This window comes from Magnolia sinica, chromosome 17 (assembly GCF_029962835.1).
Source record: "Magnolia sinica isolate HGM2019 chromosome 17, MsV1, whole genome shotgun sequence".
NCBI classification, from domain to species: Eukaryota; Viridiplantae; Streptophyta; class Magnoliopsida; order Magnoliales; family Magnoliaceae; genus Magnolia; species Magnolia sinica.
In genome coordinates this window covers 30,516,485-30,538,502 of record NC_080589.1, presented here as the reverse complement: position 1 = coordinate 30,538,502, position 22,018 = coordinate 30,516,485, and the positions used below count along the sequence as shown (strand labels likewise).

General features: G+C 38.1%; 1 protein-coding gene across 4 annotated transcripts in view; it reads left to right on the top strand.

Moving 5' to 3' along the window:
• LOC131231146 (uncharacterized) overlaps nt 1-22,018 on the top strand; it is a 135,566-nt gene that overhangs the window by 54,378 nt on the left and 59,170 nt on the right. The gene's annotated exons all lie outside the window — the stretch shown is intronic.

The window sequence follows — 22,018 nt, the reverse complement described above, 5'->3', positions numbered from 1 at the left end:
AGATTGAAAAAACGATTTTTCTTAATTTTTTAAAATCAGCCGAAAATAGTGCAAAAATAAAAAATAAAAAATTAGTTGCATAATCTGTTAAATGCATATTGATGTGTTCTACTATGATTAACACATCGTATTTAACCATTAAAACAAAAAAAGATTGAAAAAAAATGGTTTTCCCTACTCTAATCGCCCGAAAATAGTCCCAAAAATAAAAATAAAAATAAAATCAGTTGCATTATTTGTTAAATGCATCTCGATATGTTCTACAATGATCATATTCAACTATTAAAACAGAAAAGGATTGAAAAAAATGATTTTTCCTAATTTTTAAAAATCACCGAAAGTAGTCCGAAATTAAAAAAATAGAAAATCAGTTGCATAATATGCTAAATGCACTTTGATATGTTCTACTATGATTAACACATCATATTCGACCATTAAAACAGAAAAAGATTAAAAAAAAGTTTTTTCCTAAAATTTAAAAATTAGCCGAAAACAGTCCTAAAATTAAAAAATTCAAAAAAAAAAAGAAAAAGAAAATCAGTTGCATAATATGTTAAATTCATATTGATATGTTCTACTCTAATTAACACATCATATTCAAACATTAAAATAGAAAAAGATTGAAATTTTTTTTTTCCTAATTTTTAGAAATTGTTCGAAAATAGTCTTAAAAAAATAAAATTCAAATAAATATAAAATCAGTTGCATAATTCGTTAAATACATATTGACATGTTTTACTATGATTAACATACCATTAAAATAGAAGAGGATTGATTTTTTATTTTTTTATTTTTTTTAAAATTTTTAAAAATCGGCCGAAAATAGTCCGAAAAAATAAAAGAAAATCAGTTGCATAATCTGTAAAATACACATTCCTATGTTCTAATTTAAATAACGCATCATATTCAACCATAACAACGGAGATTAAAAAAAGAAGGTATAAACACCTATTTTTGAGGAATTTCTGGAAAATAGCCCAAGGAGCTTCGATTCAACAAAATCCTTCAAATAACTTGTTTTGATCCTCAAATTCAAGTTAAGAGCGTTAGGAATTTTTAGTAGAATAGTTTAGGAAAGAATTTGGAAGAGAAAAGTCCTAAAAAATGAGAAAAATTCGCAACTTAAAAAGACAAAAACAACCGTTTTTTGATCATTACTGTCTGAGCATTACAAAAGGTAATGGCTAGATGTTAAATTCACCTGGTCTGACGGGCAATCCCGCCCCCCCCCCACCCCCCCCCCCAAATTCTATCCCACCTCGATAGATTTCTTGTCTACCCTTCCTGGTTGGTAGTGAATCTCGTTGTTTTTCAGCCTAGTCTCCCCAGGCACCATTGTCCTATCCTATTGGATCTAATTGAAGAAAGTCGGGGGCCTAAACCCTTTATATTCGAGCTTTCCCTGTTATGGTGTCCAATTGGTGGTCTTCTTTCTCCATCTCTAGTAGCCTTAACTTCGTCATGAGGAAACTCAAACTCCTTAAACAACTTATCAATTGGAAGAAGGAATCTTAAGAGAATCTTGGGGCCACCATTTCTAACTCTATTGCTTCCATTCATCTCGTGGACATCCAAGAAGAATCCAATCTCCTTTCGGAGGAGGAGCTAGGTCAGAGAGCCTCCCTCAAAGAGGTTTACCCTGGAGCAGTCAGCCATCAGGAAATTAACTGGATAGAGATCAAGTGATGCCGGATGAGGGTTGTCTAAGCCCAAGTGATGAATGAGATCAATTTCCAGATTAATACAGATAAATCAAGCATGGAAGAAATATGTATTCTACCACAAATTAGAGAATTCAAGTTTAACTAGCCAGGTTCTAACCAAAATTGTCATCCCATCATGCATAATCAATATAATGTTATGAAAGAATGATCCCTACGAGATTTGGGAATCCTGTTCTAGCATAGGATAGTCCCAACGCTCAAATGGATTATTAGTTTCAAGTTTAAACATGATTGTGGGGCCAAAGGTTCAAAATAGGAAACCTAGGGTTAGGGTTTAGGGGAAGATTAAGGTTAGGGTTTTAAAATGGGATGAAATAAGGCATTAGAGTTAGGATTTTATGGGAGTAACAAAGCAAAATGAAAAGGGGAAGTGGCTGCCCACGTGGACAGCCTTGCATGCTTGTGTGTGTTGGTGTGTGTACGGCCACAAGGGGCATACGGCCTAGGGTTTGGATGGAAGGATGTTTGGATGATTTAGGAGTAGAAAAGGGGAGAAAATTGAGAAAAGGAAAGGGATTCGAGGGTTTAATGACGAAGATAATGAAAAGAGAAGAAGAAAGGAACTTACCTTTGAAGAAAAGGAAGAAGGGATAGATGAGGATCACCCTCGAAGCGTCGCACCTCTCAAAACCCTGGAGAGAACTTCACCTATAAATCTCATGCAAGAAGTAGAAGGAGAGAGAGCTTTTCTTCAAATTTCATTGGCTAGGGTGTGGACGTCCCCCCCTCCCTCTTATTCATAGTATCAAAAAGCAATATTTACAATAATACCCCTAGTACTAAATAAAGTGTGTAAACTAAAAAATAATGATCTAAAGTACCAAATCCTAATTCAAATCATCGGCCATGTCCAAAATAATGTAAATCTAAAAATTCCTACAACTAGGGACCCATGTAGTCCAAAATCTGAGTTGACCAAAGGTTCGATGGCCCGTAGATGATGATTTGACAGTCAGATAAGCCAACAGTTGCAATCCAACGATTGAATGCTCATATCATAACAACCCACATGCATCTTCCTAGTATGGGGTCTTCCAGATGCACAGGCCATGCATGTGGGGTCTTCAAGGTGGTCCACTAGGCCCCGTATAGATGCCGTCCATCCACAACGAAGCTGGGGCTGCCGTCTGGGCCCTCCTCCTCTTGTAGACCCTATATGATGGTCCGATATCCTCATCATCGAGGGCCCTTTGTCTGAAAGCTGGGGACAAGAACGCCTGCTACTTCCATGTGATTGCCAACACCAAATCTAAATCTTCTGGCTCCAATAATGGTTCTAAGATAGAAGACCATTAGCATGTATCAAATCATATTCTCTTATTATTCTTCCCAACTTTTTGCTGAATACTAGATTAGACCTTCATTGGATAATTGGAATTTCCCTCTTGTCTTTGCCGAGGATATCATGACTCTTGAAGCCCCCTTCTTAGAGGAAGAAATCAAAGTGGTCGTCTTCTCTCTCGGCAAAGATAAGTCTCCTGTCCCTGACGGTTTCCCATCGACCATTTTCCAAACTTTCTGGGACATTTTGAAAATTGATCCAACCAATTTCCTGATTTTTGATGGACACATTGTGGTTTGATCGACTGTCCTTGCATGGACAATTGTTTTAATCAACCAATTGGTCCATTCTACGCTAAAGTTATAGACCACTGGTGATCCATCCTTGGCTGTTTTATGGGTTGCCCCATTCCCATTTAAGTCAGTCCAAGAGTCCCTTTTTTTAAAATCATGATATGGTACATCGATAACGGTTGAACTCGGCTTATCGTGCATGTCAGAACCTGCCAAGTTTGGGCCTGCTTGTGTGTTTACAAACTGGCCAGGTTTGGGGTCACGTGTATACACATAAACAGATCAGATTTGTACATGTACAAACTGGACAGTTTCGGCGTCCAAAGAAGAGCCCAGCTTTACGTGGTCTTGATATACAAAATGGGTAGATCTACATGATTCAGATGCATAAAATCATGGACAATGTGTGTTTTATTTACATAAAATAGTGAACACAAATAGAGGACAATAATGTGATTAAAGGCCAGCAAACAATGGACCAATTGCATGATTTTCTGGACGAAATCGGAGGGCAGATTGGACATCCATACATGGCTATGTGTGGGCAACTTCGGGCGTCAATTCATGGCCCTTGATTGGATGTCAGATTATTTATGGCCCATTCTTGGGCAGCATTGGACCTCAATATATGGTTCAGATTGGATGTCTTTTGAGGTCCTTTGATCAGTCCGATAGGGTCAACTTTGGACGTTAAGTCAATGGCTCAAAAATGGTCAATTCCAAGACAAAATTAGTGGGCGAATTTAGGATGATTTACGGGTGTCCAAACAATTGTGCGATTGGACAGGTTTCATAACAGATCACTGTGCTAAAATGGTGGACTGAAATACTTTAGAAATGGGTCAGTCTGGACATCAATCAGACGGTCCAACTTTGAATAGTTTGAACCTCAGTTTGGTGGCCCTTTAAGATCAGTTTTTAATGTCTGTTCTACAGTCCCAACGTGGTCAGATTGTGGTCAGCAACGTTCGTCAGATCGGAGTTCAGTTCGGACAACGCTGGATGTTCTCTCCATGGTCCAAATTGGACAGATCTTATGCCCAAATAAACATCCCAATTTAGCCAGTGTTTGAACATCGTCATGCACTTGCTGCATATGGTGGATGAAGTCATAAGCTTCTGCGCTTTGTCTCAACTCTACGAGTAGAGGAACCAAATCGACTGGAAGAAGCGGTCGTATACCAGTTACTGCTTCAAAAGGTGACATCCCTATCGACCTGTTGACTGTGTTATTATAAGCAAATCCAGCCGTGGGTATTACTAGGTCCCATGTAGCAATATTATTGCGGACAAGACACTGTAATAACTTGCCCAAGCTACGGTTGGTCACTTCCATTTGACCATTGGTCTAAGGGTGGTAGGCACTAGATAATTGAAGCTTGGTTTTCATTGATGCCCCCAAAGAGTTTTTCAAAAATAACTTATGAACTTGGTATCATGATCGGACACAATTGTCTTCGGAAACCCATGAAGACAAACGAACTCTTGAAAGAATAATTGAATAATCTTGAGAGCGTTTGCGGTATTTGAACATCAAGGTATTTACGATATGAGGTGTAACGTTTTTTATTGAAAAAAAATCCGTAAAATTTGTATTGGCACCATTACGGCCTTTACAGGGGGTGTAACGGGCCATTATGGGGACTGTAATGGCCTTTATGGGTCATTTTTTGACCCTGTAATGTCTAACGGTTGCCACCATTAAAATTTGTATTGGCACCGGTACGACCTTTATGGGGGGTGTAATGGGCCGTTATGGGGACTGTAATGGCCTTTATGGGTCATTTTTTTTTTTTCTGTAACGGCTGTTACAACCTTTATGACGGCCTTTACAACCCTGTAACGTCTAACGGTTGCCACCATTACCTTTACGTAATGACCTTTACATCACACCATGATGACCATGATATGAAATGAGCCATCTTTGAAAATCGATCTACCATCACAAATATTGAAAACTTTTCAAGCAGTCTTTGGCAAACCCAGGTCAAAGTCCATGTTGAGATCTTCCCACGGAGCATGTGGAATTTGTAGTGGTTGATACAATCCATTGTTTTTCTTTTGACCCTTAACAAGCTGGCAAACCCTACATAACTGGTAGATCTTTGTAAGATCTAATTTTATATGAGGCCAAAAGTATCTATATCCAACAAGAGCTAAGGTCTTATCATGACCCAAGTGTTCACTAATCCACCGACATGCAACTCCCTCACAACATACTCACAGATGGATGTATTGGGTAGACAATTGCATTCCCTAGAACGAGTAGCCATCATGAATGTTGAAATGTGGGTGTCTCACATGCTTTCTATTAAGAACGTTGGTATAAATACGTCCAAAATCATTGTCGTCAGTATACTCACGCCATATCTCTTCGAATCCTAGAACAATGATCGCCTTCGATGATAATAGATGCGTGCGGCGACTTAATTCATCAACGACCTACTTGCATTGTTAGCCTTGTGATGAATGACAAATTAAAACTTTTGAAGGTAAGCGCTCCACTTGATACGACGAGCACTCATCTTCTGCTGAGAGTTTAGATACTTGAGTGTTTCATGATCAGAATATAGGACAAACTCCTTGCCAACCAAATAGTGTTACTAAGCATAGAAGTATAAAGTTTCAAATCATAAGTGGAGTATTGTTGCTTCGCATCAGAGAGCTTTTCGTTGAAGAAAGCTTTTGGATGGCCCTCTTGATTGAGAACTCCAGAAATGGCAACGTTAGAGGCGTCACAACTCACCTCAAATACCTTCTCAAAGTCTAGAAGGTGCAAGATTGGAGCTTCGTTTGTGTTGTTGCACTTGTCCATCGAAACTCTCTTTGTTTCATACAATCGATGATCAGGGCCATGATGTTGTTGAAGTTCTGCATAAAACGTCTATAAAATGTAGTGAGGCCATGGAAACTACTAACTTCAGAGATAGTGGTAGGTGTGGGCTAATCAACAATGGCTTTCACTTTGGCTGGGTCCACCTCTATACCTTGTGATAAGACAATGTACCCTAAAAAAGATCACATACGTACTCATGAATGCACACTTTTTACGGTTGATGTAAATGCGCTCATGACGAACTCTGAAGATAAGACCTAGGTGATTGAGGTGCTCCTTCCTCGACTTACTGTATACAAGGATGTTGTCAAAATAGACAACGACAAACTTAGAAATTAAGGGGTGCAACAACTAGGTCATGACGCGAAAGTGCTAGGTGTGTTCGTGAGACCGAATGGTATAACTAGCCACTTGTAGAGACCATCCTTCGTCTTGAATGCCGTCTTCCATTTGTCACTAGGTCGGATGTGAATTTGATGGTATTTATTGCGAAGATCAATTTTGGAGAAGACATTAGCACTTGGCATTAAGTCTTGCATATCACCAAGCTGAGGAAGGGACTTCACTATGATTTTATTAATAGCTTGACTATCTACGCACATATGCCAACATCCATCCTTCTTTAGAGTAAGGAGGGCTGGCATTGCACATGGGCTTAGGCTCTCTCGGATGTATCCCTTTTTAAGCAACTCGTTAACTTGACACTTCAACTCGACGTGCTTGGCGGGACTCATCCGGTGTGCTGGTAAGTTAGGTAAGGATGCTCCGTGATCCAAATCTATAGCGTGCTGAATATCCTGCAGTGTAGGCAACTCTTTAAGCAGATCATTGGACACCAAATCTTGGAAGTCATGCAACATAGATTTGACTTCATCGGGAATAGGCTCATCTTGGTTAGTAACATGCTCATGCACTTGTTTTGTGACTAGAGCGAGCATTATACCTTCTCCTTGCTCTCTTTCTCAAACTTCCGCATGGTGAGAACATGGGGATGAAGGCGTAGATGAAAGATGTGACGTAGGGCAAAGAAGGATATGATGACCTCACCATATGAAAGTATGCGTGTTAGCTTTTTATCATCGCTCAAAGACCCAAGGTCGACCAAGAAGGATGTGGGTGACATTCATTGGAATTATGTTACACCAAATATCAACCTCATATATGCTGATTTTAAATGATACTAAATACCTCCGAGTCACGGGGATGGTAGCATTGTTGAACCACACAACCTTATATGGTTTTGGATGCCTTTCAGTTGGCAACTTGATGTTATCAATTATTTCTTGAGAATGAGATACGATGTTCATTGCACTACCACTATCAATGATCATGTTATATAAACTACTCTTGTCATTTTAATTGTGTATGGAAAACAATGGTTTGTCGCCGGTCTTCCTCTTCCTCGGTGGTGGCAAGGAGGCGGAGTATGATATGAGTAGAGCCTTCAACCTCAGCTTCAATTGCATTTTCAACAGGAGGGTCCTTTGGCTATGATGTAGGTTCTACATATGGTTGTTTCATTGATAGCGGTAAGCTATTACGCGGCTTGTCTCTGCAAGCTTACAATGGACAGAAAGCTCATTGAATTTCTCATTGTAGTCATCTATCGATAGTTCCTTATTTGAATGCAAGTTCCTGGAGAAGAGCATCCATTTAATCTGAAGGCAAATACTTTCCAGCTTTTCCCTCATCTCAACTTACCTGGTAATAGTAGGATGACCCATGATGAGATTGTTGTCATCAATGCTTCGCCACCAAATTCTTGCTGGGCCCTTTAACTTGACCTTGACAAAGGCTACTTGTTGGACATCATTCATGTCTTACTATGCAAAATAATCTGTGTTATAATCCAATCGACAAAAGCCTTTGCATCGAGGCGACCCGTGATATTCGGAACTTCCAACCCGTACTTTCTTGGTGATATCACCTTTCTTGGGCATCTCTATCACGATGTCATGGGCTCTCTTTGTAAAGAGTCATTGCATGAAGTCATAAACAAACTCTCGAGGACCCATACCATTTTGATTTACTGAGGGTTCTGGTTGGAACCCTTGTTGTAGATTTTTATTTTATTTTATAACACACACACACACACCAACACACTCACGCTATGGTGGGATTTCACCACCTATGGGTACTCGAACCCTTGACCAGGTGTTGAAACTCCTAAGAGCCTACCACCGGAGCAAGAGCAAGGACCCCTTGTTGTAGATTTGGATCACCATGTTCTCCACGTAGTTGGTCAATAACAATTTCCAGGTTGGCCACCCTTGCGAATAGCTCGATGATGCAATTGTCTTACTGTTGATCGGTAAGCCTCCCTCGATAGATATTATGACCAATGTTGTCATAATCATTATCATATCATAAATCGTAAAGGGGTTTGAATCGTATTGTAAGATTTTTTCAAAATTTCATAAAACATGTCATAAAAAAATATAAAAATTGTATATAAAAAAAAAAATTTAAAAACACATCAATCATCCATTTTGTTATCAATATGCAAAAAAAAAAAAGAAGATGTGTCATGTATATATCATCATGTCATAATCAAGTTCAAATAATAGTCCCTTTTCCGAACCAATGTACATGTAAGTTTTCTATACGATTAAAAAAAAAACATTTTCCTCATCCCATTTACATGTATAAATTATAATCTCTATTCACTTGTTCTATAATTAAAAAAGGAAATAAAATGTCCAAAAAAAATCTATTCTTCATCGGCTACGCCATCATCATCCTCTTCATCACCAATGACATTATGAACATCATCTTCGTTTTTAGAATTTGATGTCAAAATAAACTCTTCCTCTACTTCTACCAATTTTACTTTTCCCTTTGCTTTGCTTCTAATAGCAAGTTTTCTAGGACCTACAAAATAGTTGTTGCAAAATTCATTATAATATAAGAGCAAGACTATTAATTAATAATTATAAGATTACAAAACTAAACAATAAGAACATGACCATCTGAGTCATACCACGTTGCCCACCCGGTCTTGGCGTGGATCATCCTACACCTTGCACATCATCCAAGCCTTCAACAAAGCATTCTCCTATGTCCATCCAGGTGTTATCTGTAGGAAGTGCAGGATCCTCTCTCCATGATCAATTCATAATCAAATTCCATATCTAATAAGCATATAGGATTTGACCCTTGGTCCTCTCTCTTTGCATGACGGACTTCGAGCTGGAGCTTATATTTTACAAAGAGGAGCACATTCAATCTTTGTTGCTCAAGTATATTCCTCTTCTTTGAATGTATTTGCCAGCCCAAGAATGTAATAATATAAGGCTATTGGTCACCACAGTCTACATTGTAAATTCATAAGTTGATTAATGAATTCAATAATGTCTCACGCTCACCTGCTCAAAAGTGCTCCAGTTGCGCTCACAACCAGTAACATTACATGTCAAACTTAAAAATACGAATAGCCAACTTTTGCAATTCTAGACACTCGTTTATGTAACTCTCCCACCATAGACCTAAAACACAATCATATATAATTTATATAAACAATAGGCACTCAAAGAAGCCAAATAATTGCAAGTAAAATTACTTGGTTGCTTTGTTGTTCTAGTTAATTTTTCCGTCTCTCTTCCAAATAAATCTAAGGCCTTTTTGAACTTATCCATCTGCTCATCAATGATGACCCTGTCTTGAATCAGGGACTATTCTTTCAATATAGTCATATAGGTTGGTTTTAATCTCTAAATTTGGATGAAATTGTCATCATACTGAAATCTCGGATTTAAGAAATAAGCCGTTGCATGTAAGGGCCTATGCAATTGAAGAATCCACCGTTAGTCTATGATTTCCCATATATCCGAATATCGCTTCTTCACCTCGCCCATGTTTTTTGCTATAGCCTATTTTGCCTGATCCATCGCTTCATAAATAGATCCCATGGCTGACCTCTCATCTTAATCAACTAGCCGTTTCATCTTGACCAATGGGAGAGTGGTCTTCGAGCAAAACTTGATTGATGACCAAAAATCTACGTCGACCAAAACTGTCTTGAACATGTTTCCCCTTTGCGGTCTTGGAGAAGCTACTACCTTCCCATTCTTTGGAGGTAAACATCGACCTCAGGCTAATTCTATTTCCATGAATTCTTTTTAAAATTAAGTAGCATGTTGCAAACCGTGTTATGGCCAGTCGAGTCAACTCCCCCTTTGCATGCTTCCTCATCAAATTCAAGACCCAACAATGTTTGTAAATATATACCGTTATGGACCTTGCTTTCGCCACAGTCTCTTGAATGAACTTGCAGCTTTCCAATGTCTGCAAGCAATGGGTCTATGCGATGGGGCCGCACATGGAGACCAAAACAATGTCTTCCTCTTTTCCATTAACAACTGACCCACCTTCACATGGGCGGATGCACTATCCGTAATTGCTTGCACAACGTTCTCTTCACCCACTTCATCAATCATTGACTTGTGCAACCCTAACAAATTGTCTGCATTTTTTGAAATATCGGATGTGTCAACAGATCTTAAAAATACCATACCACTTGGACTATGAACAAAAAAATTGTAATCGACTGATTCGCTCCATCGGTCCACCCATCCAACATAATTGTGCATCTAGTCTTGCCCCATTCATTTTTATATACATCAATAGATTTCTCTATCAACTCAACTTCCATCTTTAAAAATTTATTCTTCACTTCATGATACAACGGAAGCTTCATTCCCAACCCAAATGCAACAACCGCTTCCATCATTGGTGCAAAGAATGAGCTCTTTACAAGGTTGAATGGTAGAGCATTCACATATAGGAAAAACGAAATAGATAGTCACATTGTCTTTATCTCCCCTCTGCTAGATTTTGTTTAGAGCGGCTTTTTGTTTTTGTTTTGGTCCACTCTTTCTCATAAAATCATCCATTATTTTCTTCCTTTTTCCACCACCCATTTCGTCTACATTATCGATCATAGGAACCCTTTCAACATCATATGCCATCTCTTCTTGTTGCTTCTTCTCTACATCATTAATGATAGGAACCCTCATCACCTACTTGGGAACATGCTGCAACATTCTTCTTCGTTCGGGCTAGGTGATGTTTCATTCGAAACACACCTCCCCAATATGCCTTCCCAAAAAAAAATTGCATCTTAGGTGGAGATTTATTGTTCTCATCCATCTTTGAACAATACTCCCACGTGAGATCATTGTCCTTAGTTCTCAATTTCTTTCCCATCTTCAATGCTCAAAACGAAGCAACAAGTGACAAGCCAAGCCTACATACATATTAGGAAAAAAAAACTATTTGGGCCCCACACTAACATAGAAGATTATAAATTGATTAAAAATTTGAGAAAACTAGTTTCAATTTGAAATAAATGAGAAAACTCTTGAAAAAAAACTACGTAGGCCCACATAAACTCCAAATCTCACCACTATCTCTCCAAAGAAAGAAAAGAAGTGATATTATAATGTATGTGGGGCATTAATAACTTTTAAACACAAAAGACCTAAAAAAATGGCAAAAAACAAAAAAAGAAAGAAAAAAGTGACATATTTTATTTTTCTTTTTTGAAAAACCCATATTCTCGCCAATATATGAAAGAAATGTAATAGAAAGTAATAACTGAATATTGTACCTGTATTCCTACCTATTTCAATGTAGAAATCGAATGCAACAAGTGACGTTCGATTCCGGTGATTGATGAAAAAGATATCTTGATTTTTTTTTTCTCTAGGTTTCCTATGGTCCACAAGCTCCAAAAGTTCCCAAAATATCTCAAAAGTTGCAAAAGATACTTTTTTCTATTAAGTGTGAGCCTCAATACACTTTAAAACAGAAATCCCTATAAAAATTGCAAAAAAAAAAAGAAAAAAGAAAAAAAAAAGGAAAAAAAGAAAAAGAAAAATAATGATTTTTTGATTAAGCGCTACTAGTTTTGGACTTCGATTATCGAATCTTACAATTTGATCAATACACTTTAAAAAAGAAATCCCTAAAAAAAAAAGAAATGAAAAATAATGATTTTTTGATAGGGCGCTGCCTGTATTGGAGTTCGATTATCGAATCGTATGATTCAATTGAAATTGCGGTTCAAGTGTATGATCTGAATCGTACGATCATACGATACGAATCTTAAGATTCGTATCATATGATAATGACAACACTGGTTACTACTACGGGTAGACATAGTGACGTCAGAAAGTAATGGACATAATATAAGGTAGTTTTTGGTTTAGAACAGAAGATTACTAATGGGCTGAGATTCTAGATTTTAATGGGTTGAAATAGGCTAGATTAGGGCTATTAATGGCTGTAATGGGGATTGGATTTGGTTCAGAATATGGCTGATTTTTTTTAATTTTTTATTTGGCTTCTAACAAACTGAAATAGGGCCTTTTTTTTTTTTTTTTGGTTATAATGGGCTAGAATATGGATGATTTTGGGGGTTTTAATGGGTTGGATTAGGGCTGATTTTGGAGGTTAGAGTTGATTTTGGGGGTTTTAATGGGTTGGAATATGGCTGATTTTTGGGGGGTTTAATGGGTTGGAATATGGCTGATTTTTGGGGGGTTTAATGGGCTGGAATCAGTGTTCGAATTATCTCCGATATTATCTTTATCTCTAGCTCAGCGATATCGATAACACTGGTAGCGATACTTATAACGCTGGTAGTATCAGAAAATCTAGGTATTAACAATGTATCGCTAAGTATCGCCAACGTATTAATATCGCTAATGTAATCGTCAATATTTTCAATTATGTAAATTCTAAGTGTCGCTTGTATTGCCAATGCATCAATATCGCCAATATTTTCGACTATGTAAATTCTAGGTAATGCTTGTATTATAAGCGTATTGATGATATTTCAATAATATCACTAACGGATTGATATCGTCAAAATTTTGTTTATTAGAAAAAAAAATATTTCAAATTTTTTTATTTTTAATGGGCACATGGTTGTATGCAGTGTTCAAATTATCTCTAATATTATAGAAATATCTCCGATATTATCTTTATCTCTATCTCAGCGATACCGATAACACTGGTAGTATCATAAATTCTAGGTATTAGCAATGTATCTCTAAGTATCACCAACATATCAATATTGCTAATGTAATTGTCAATATTTTCAACTATGTGAATTCTAAATGTCCCTTATATTGCCAATGCATCAATATTGCCAATGTATCGCCAATATTTTCGACTATGTAAATTCTAGGTAATGCCTGTATCATAAGTATATTGACGATATTTCAATAATATCGCCAACATATTGATATCATCAAAATTTTATTTATTAAATTTTTTTTTATTTCAATTTTTTTTTTTTCATGGCCACATGGTTGTATGTAGTGTTCAATTTGTCATTAATAATATTGATAATATCTTGATATTATCGATATCGCAATATGCGAGATATTGAGACCACAATCTTTCGTTTCCTTTCCAATTGTTGATGATTTCTTAGTGAAATATCATATTTTGTTGATATTTTGTAATATCGATGGATGTTTGGATGGAAGGTTGGATGGTTAAATTGGCTGGAGGGGATGGTTGGACTGATTTCTTACACCAGCTCATTCTTTTCAGTTCTCATTAAATGGAAACTTGTTATGTATGCGTTATTTTTGCAATTTTTATTTTTTATTATTTATTTATTTATTTATTTTTAATTTCTAAATATGCAAATATGTACATTTTAACATCTCCTGAAGTTCATTGAAAATTCCACCGTTTTTCCTATGTTTCCCCGCATTTCCGGTTATCAGCGATATTATTGGCGACATCGATATTGTTTCCATATCCCTAGCCAGTGAAACTTGTAGCGATATCGATATTGTTTCCATATCCCTAGCCAGTGAAACTTGTAGCGATATCGATACTTCGAACACTGGCTGGAATGGGGCTGATTTTGGAGGTTTTAATGGGCTGGAATAGGGCTGCTTTTGAGGGTTTAATGGGTTGGAGTATGACTGATTTTGGGGATTTTAATTAATGCGTTGGAATGGGGTTAATTTTTTGAGGGTTTTAATGTACTGGAATGGGGTTGATTTTGGGTTTTAATGGGCTAGATTATGGAGGTAGATGGCTGTCAAAATTTTGGTTGTCTCCCCTTGTCAATTGGACTTGCGAGCTTTGTATAAGAAAAGAAAAAAAAAAGGGTGAATATGGGGGTAGGAGGGATGGACACAATGAAGAAAATAAAAGAAAAAAGGTAGAATTTTATGATTAAAGAGCCTGAAAACAATACTATCGAGATTGTTGTTGATCTAGGAGTTCAACCCAGCTGTTGGGACCTGCTTTGATACCAAATTGGCGCAACTAGCTGATGGGGAGGATCCGCTCAAGCATAAGCACCTCCAAGCTAAGCACAAGAATCACACCAAATAGAAGAAAACAATCTAGATTTAAAAATAAATAAATAAAAATTCAATTCAAAGTGCCTTGGAACTACTCATCCTAGGCCCTTATATAAGCTTGTGAAACGTACGCATAAGGAAAACTTATAATGTCATTGACAACGAATGACTTATTACAAATTTGGAAAAGAAATAAAAATTAGAAGAATTGATTGATTTTTGCTAGCTAATTACCCAAATAAGATAGCTACCTAAATAGGAGGCTTGGGCCTCCTTATTGATGGACCGGCTATTGGGCTTGGGCTTAAAAGTCCTGGGTTGAGCCCTAGCCTATGGATTGTGGGCCCAAATCAGCTTGCATCATGGGGCGATTGATACCTCTGTGTTGAGAACACCTAAACTCCAATTGGCACCATTTGAAACCTCCATTGATCGAGGCCAGGTGGTTAAGCACACTAGAAGTGTAACAGACCACCTACGCAAGCCAGGTGGAGTAGTATTTTGACCAACTAACATATGAATGGGTCACTCATTAATCAAGGCTGAGGGGGTGAGCACACTTGGGTGCAATAGACCACCTACACAGACGAGGCAAGTTTATTTGCAGAGTCGAGGCCAACTTGTGTAAAGTGGCCCTTGTGTTCAAAAGAATCAACTGAAGTGATTATGGTGGTTACCCCTCTTTGCATCGCATCGCTCATTTATGCATTGTACTTGAAAATTCATTTCATCTTTCATAGCTTTAATTTTTCCCCCTATAATTCCTTCCATTCGTGCTTTTGTTTTATTTTGGAAAGGGCAATTTAGAGGTTTAGTCATTGAGCTATTAGCTCATCTAATTTGTGGTCGATGACTTCCAAGATCGGAACATACATAAAGGAAGTGAAGATTTGTTTAATCTTTGAGTTCCTTAGTTAATTGAACATTTTTGTTCTAATAAATTTTAGTTGAGATTTTACTAAGTATGGATGATATATTATTGTTTTGGAATCAAGTTATGGAATGGTGATTTCTTTTCTTTATATGGATGTTTATGATGATTTATCTTTAGAATTGTGGAATGTCAATGTAGAATACCAAGTCCTCCCTACAGTGCGGTATTGGGATCAAGTATACCCGAGTGCCAAGATTGGGGCGTGACACCCGAAACACTAACATGCGCCCAATCTTCTGTTCTTAATTTAATCCAACCCAGCTTCCACCATTTCTTTTTCCGATGACAAACCAAATTAAAAAATCTGGTTGGTTTGTTTGGTTTCTTGGTGCACGGCAACGACAATCTAACGACAATCTTTTGATTTCTTATAACTTGCTTTACCAAGGTTTTTTTCACGGGACAACCAAGACCATGTACATCCCATGACATAAACTTCATTGTTCACCATTCTTGACATCTTTTACATCAGTTTGCTGCGATCCCAACCCACTGATCCTGCCTCCCTTCTACTTCTGACTTCCATTAGACTTTTTGTAATCGATGGAGGGTACTAGATTTCTGACCTCATCTTGACCTCTCAAATGTTTTCGTATTGGAGAGACAACTCGAGGCTGCTTCCCTTTTTCCTACTCTTCTAGATGCCGAAGAAGCATACAAACATCCACTTCCACAGGGTGTAGGGATACCCCTACTATCAACCACATAGAAATCATCCTCTGGTTAACCTACTCATAGTCCTCCAATAGCTCAATATCCTCTTTGCCTGATGCCTTGAACTGTCATCTTGTTCTTCAACCTACACGGACAACAAACATGCCTATTATTAACAATGATTGAAATGGAAGTAGGGATATTAATGGACTGGGCTTGGGCCCAGCAAAAGCAAAATTTTGTATAGGCCTAGATTGATGATCTGGCCCGGCCAGTTCAAAATCCTGGCCTGGGTTCAGCCCATTGCTGGTCCTAGATGGAAATAACATCAAAATTCCCAATATCTTGACTGTTAACTTGAATGCTTGTTTCATCACAGTGCATCCACAAATTCATTACTTTGGAGAGTGTCAGCTCATTACACTCGAGCTCGAACCCTTGTTTCTAATCCGATTCTACTACCTTGATAATAATGCTAGAAGCATGATTCCAAACTATTGTTTGCCTGAGAGGGAAGCACACATGATCTCCTCCTTGTGTTGCACTCATTGCGACTTACTATCCCCATCTATTACATTACCACCAAAGCCAATATTTGAATTAGCCCTTAGCCATGTGTGTGGGAGAAGGATTGGATTTGTGTGATATACTCGCATGAGGAAATATATATTTGCCCCCCCCTATCCCCAAATGTGAAATGATGACATGGCCCTCACCTACCCCTATATTTGAAACTTGTGTCCCATTGATTGATGTGCCAACTGTTATACATGCTGGAAGGTCACACACATACACACGCGCACACACACACACACACACACACTATATATATATATATATATAACAACTAATCAATCTACACGTTATATTGAATTGTAAGGTGGTATTGAAATTTGAAAATGTCTCTCTGAGTGATAACAACCACATCATTGTTGACTAGGCAGGGCCTCTTTTGTTCAAAACCATTTGAATTTATCCCTTCGTCCACCTCATTGCCAATCTAGCACAAAGGACATCTTCCTCCGAAGTAGTCTCGAATGATTGACACTATTGAAGCCCTCTCTCCTTGAACGTGATATCCTCCTTTGAGACTTTGGCTTCACCATTGTTCTCCTAAAAACCGATACCCATTCTCGACCTTTGTAGGGATAACATAACATCTATCCTCCACCCAAAGATTGAAGAATTTACTCTCTGGCCAACGCTGGATGTCCTTGATTCTTACTCACATGTATTCAACCTTTGCCATAAAGCCAACAAATGGATCAATTGGTACCATGTGAATGACACATTACCCAATGTTGATATAAGTTTTAGAAACCAAATGACCAATAGAATATCCTTAGACCAAACTAGTTGGGAGAGAATTAGGTAGGTCTGTTTCGACTTCTTTGGAACATCTATGATTCAATGAAGCTATTTGTTAGCAAAACAACCACATCTTTGGACTACTTTTGATTCATTACTAAGCTTGATCAGACCTTCGAACTCAATTTCTTCATTGATGCTTCAGTGGAGTGGATACCCCATCTTATAATAATCCACTTCGGGACTTCAGGATTTGTTCCGTTGTCACATTGTTGTCTAATTGCTCACCGATGATGCTACATTGAAGTCCATCATTTCCTGTAATATTCTATGCCCTACTCTGAGGGATTGTTTAGCACCCCTGAAAAATCTAGGATTTTGGGCTAGTCGGGAATTGAAATCCAGGATTTGTAAGCTCGACTCTGTTTGCCACACCTAAAAATCTTGGATTTCAGTTCCAACTAGATTTCAAATATAGGATTTTGGCCCTTTTTTGAATCTAGAAATATCTAAGTCGCAAAATCCAGGATTTTCAGTCCTCTGCAACCATTATAACTACTTTCATCTCCTCTCTTTAAGGTATTCACACTCATGCACACCGTTGGATATTTTCACTTGCATCGTACCATGATGATGGGATACTACAAAAATCAAGCCTTTGCAATCATTATGTGGCCACACGATAGAAAAAAAAATATTGACAATCACCCTAAACGAAATATTGGATTTTTTTCTTTTATGAAATTAGTGGGCCGACTTTTTGATGGCCATGTGATGCTTAGAGTTGCCTTATTTTTGGGTCAAGGCTATCTTTTAATGGGTTTAATACAATGATTTTCATACATGCTACACATGTATGCCATGTTAAAATATTTGAGATAATTTACCTAATTGCATTCACCATCCTATGAATACATGCAATAATTCTAGCAATCTCCAAAGTCAAAATCGTGCCGCCAAACACTTGGTATTAAAAAAATGGGTATGTTATGACCATAAAGGTCATTACGTAAAGGAAAAGGTCACCCCAATTACGCGATGCGGGGGTGAATTAGTTCGTTATGAAAAAGGGGCCATACTAATCCGTCTCATATCGGCACCGTTACGACCGATATGCCATCACATACGTATACAACCATAAAGGGTCCATTTAAAAAAATATATAATTTTTCAAAAATTTTCTCTTTATCCACTTCTTTATTCATGTCAAACATAAAGGAAGCTTAAAAACTAGATGTAGAATTACTTTGAGGATCAAAACACAAAATTGAGTGGGATTTGATGAACTAAAGCAGAGTAGACCATATTGGGAAATATTAGAAGGGGCAAACTGTTTCTTTTTTATTCTTCATTTTTCCATCTACATTTGTTGCATTTTTATCTAAGAGGCCCTAATCCACCAAATCATGTTTGACTTGTGTTCTGAATCTAAATAGTGCTTACATTATGGACAAACTTATAATCTTTATTGTATATTGAGATTAGATACTTAGAAGCCTAAATAAGGGTGTTTTTTTTTTTTTTTTTTTTGTAGAGTCACTCTCAAGTCAATAGTATCAGGCAGCCTAAGACAACATTCTTACGAAAGAATTCCCTGTAACACTACCAAATACATGTTTAAAACTAGAAAAGAATACGTATTTCGGAACCTCCCAAACGACCCCCTTACCAATTTCAATTCTGCCTCTTTGATTATACAAACTATTTGGTTTCACCTTGAGATTAGCCAAAGTTCAACCCATCGTAATAGAACTTCCTTCAAACCTTTTGAACTGTTGCATGTGCTGGCGATCGATTTGATCCCCCAATAGAGCTCTCTTGAAGCTTCCATTGTTTCTCAAGACCGTCTCTACTTGCTTTGTTAGGATCTTGGGTCCATATTTTTCCTTTTGTACTTGGGTGATCTTCCCTCCAACAATCTTCCAATCATTGTGGTTCCTTGCTTTTGTGATATCATCCTCTGATCTTAGTTGGACAAATGCGAAACCTTGAGGCTTCACTGAACCCCTTCTGTGCATGATGACAACTTCCCTGATGCTATCAAAGTCCTTGGTAGAGATTATTTAGAAAACCCCACAGAAACAAAACAACATAATTGGAAATTGTACTTGGAAGAAGAAGAAGAAGAAGGAGAAGGAGAAGAGGAAACATAATTGGCAATTCAACCAATATTCAATCAAATCTGCTTGACTCCATCATCTCTGCTTCTAATACCTTATGATTGGAATCCCCGATTCCACGTGTTTTGGAATGACGAATATGATTCTTTCACTGGTTGTTTCTCACAATGGATGAACTAGTGGTTGATCGACTCTTCATTTTTCCAGCACAAGTTGCACATATTAGGGAGGGTAATGTTTTCTTTTTAAGGTTTTGCCACTGCTGTGGCGCCATCCAACAGAAGGCTTCAGTTCTTGCGGTGCATAAACGGGAGTGCCATGCATGAAGAGCTTTGGCAAAAGCTTTTGTAGAAAAGAAGCCATGATGAAGGCGCCTGGAGGACCCCACCAAGGACTGGTAGGAGTTCATCCACCGTTGGCATGGTCCAAAGATTCCTCCTAAGTGGTGAATTCCACACAATCTTTCCTCCCAAAATTCGTAACACCTTTGTTTTTACCTAGTTCAAGGAGATCATTGAGAACTTGTGATCTTCTTATACAGTGGCATTATTGTGAATCTTCCCATCCCTCCTAAATGGGTAAGTGTTCTTCTTTGCATCATGTGCAATTTTTCAAGCATGCAATCATGGTGCTCCAAGAAGAATACAACAATAGTCTAGAAGTGCAACTTGGGTGGGTCGAGTCGGCTAAGGGTCAACCTGAGCCCAACCCGATCTCAAGAGAACCCAATCCGCAACTCGACCTGTTCCATCATAAGGTGCCCAACTGGAACACAACCTGAATTCCTCTTACTCAACTCAACCCAACCCAACCCAACCCGACCTCACTCTACCCAACCCAACCTGACCCGAATACATACGATTGTTCCCAGCCAACCTAACCTAACCTGAATTTGTTCAACCCGAACCCAACCCAATTTCAAATCAGGCTGGCATTTTCCAACCCGAACCTGACTTGAGGACCTTGACATCTGACCCAAGTCACCCAACCTGACCTGAACTCGGTTTGGGTTGACCCGAACCCAAGTTGCAGCCCTATAATGGTCCACTTGAATGACAGTGGATCATGCATCTTCAGATTAGTATATATTCCAAAGGTATGTGACACAAGAAGGCTGGATGTTCCTATAGTTTAGCAAATACCCAAATTTGACTGAAATCCTTTAGGATCTAAAGCACCCCTCCATAAATGTAGCTTTTAGTTTATGCCCTCCCTCATCAATCAAAACTATGTCATCTGCAAACAACATACAATATAGGATCTATTCATGCAAATTCCTCATTAAGTCGTTCATAACCAATGCAATAAGGTACGGGTTCAATGCTAACCCCTAGTGCAAGCCCACAGTAATTGGGAACTCACTTGTCTCTCCGCTAGTGGTCTTCACATTTGTTACTGGTCCCACATACATATCCTTAATCATGTCAATATAAACTAGTGAGAACTTGATGATTGTAATCAACCTATGTAATAGACTACAGATAACAGTTGATTGTAATCAACCTATAATAGTCTATTAGAAAGCATCGATAAGAGTTTTGTGCTCTCATTACCAGTCCTATGCCTGGATAAAGGAGGAGGGCCGCATCAGGGTTGCAGCCAGCATCAAACTCTTGCTTTATCTTTCATAACAAATCTTGAGAATATGACATTCATCGTGACTATGCCAACGTGGCATACAGGTGAAATATCCAAGCATCCATCATGTGGATCTCACCATATAGATGCTATTACCAAGACAAAGGTGGTGCACTCAGCAGTTGACCTGTGATATTAGAAATAAGTGTATGGTTTAGAAAACTTCGGCCAATTATTCACAACCTTACATTTGTTCAATTAATTGTGGCCCAGCTGAGTTGTGGACCGACCTGTTTCGTGGGGATAGGAGATCTGCATATTAATGCCATCCTTCTGATGGATGGCTTGGATTGTGCTTGCCTTCCACCCTGGCATATGTGGCAGCATGTGCATTAACTGACTTGGACATGCTTGTTGGCTTAGCAAAGCTCCTACAGCGAAAATCTAAATGATTTCCCATTTCTTGCCTTAAATCTTCTCCTCTGGATGAAAAACCTCTTTTCATGAAATGCATCCGTTTTCACTTAAACAACAATCTTCAAGAGTTTGCCCTCACTTTCTCTAGGACACTTGATGACTTGAACAGTAGCTCTGTGCATCTACATGTCAGTCTTGACCACTTCCCCATAAGGGAAGCATTAAAAACTTCAAATTATCCTAGTAGTTGTCTTTGTTTGGCCTGCAAATGGTTTTCAAGCCACAAGAATTGTTTTCTCTCTCTGGTTCTTGTTTACCATGAGGAGTGTTGAATTCCCAGAGCCTTTCTTCTAAACCAGATTGGGATCTTGTTTAAATACATCACAAAAATTCATATATTCTTGTTGCTTTTACATGGATGATTCTAGCAGCAAAGCTATGCCAATTTCCATTTCCTAGCTTCTTGTCTTCTACAGACACATCCAACTACTGGGTCCTTGCCACCAATGATCAGTCTCCATGATGACATTGGCACCTCT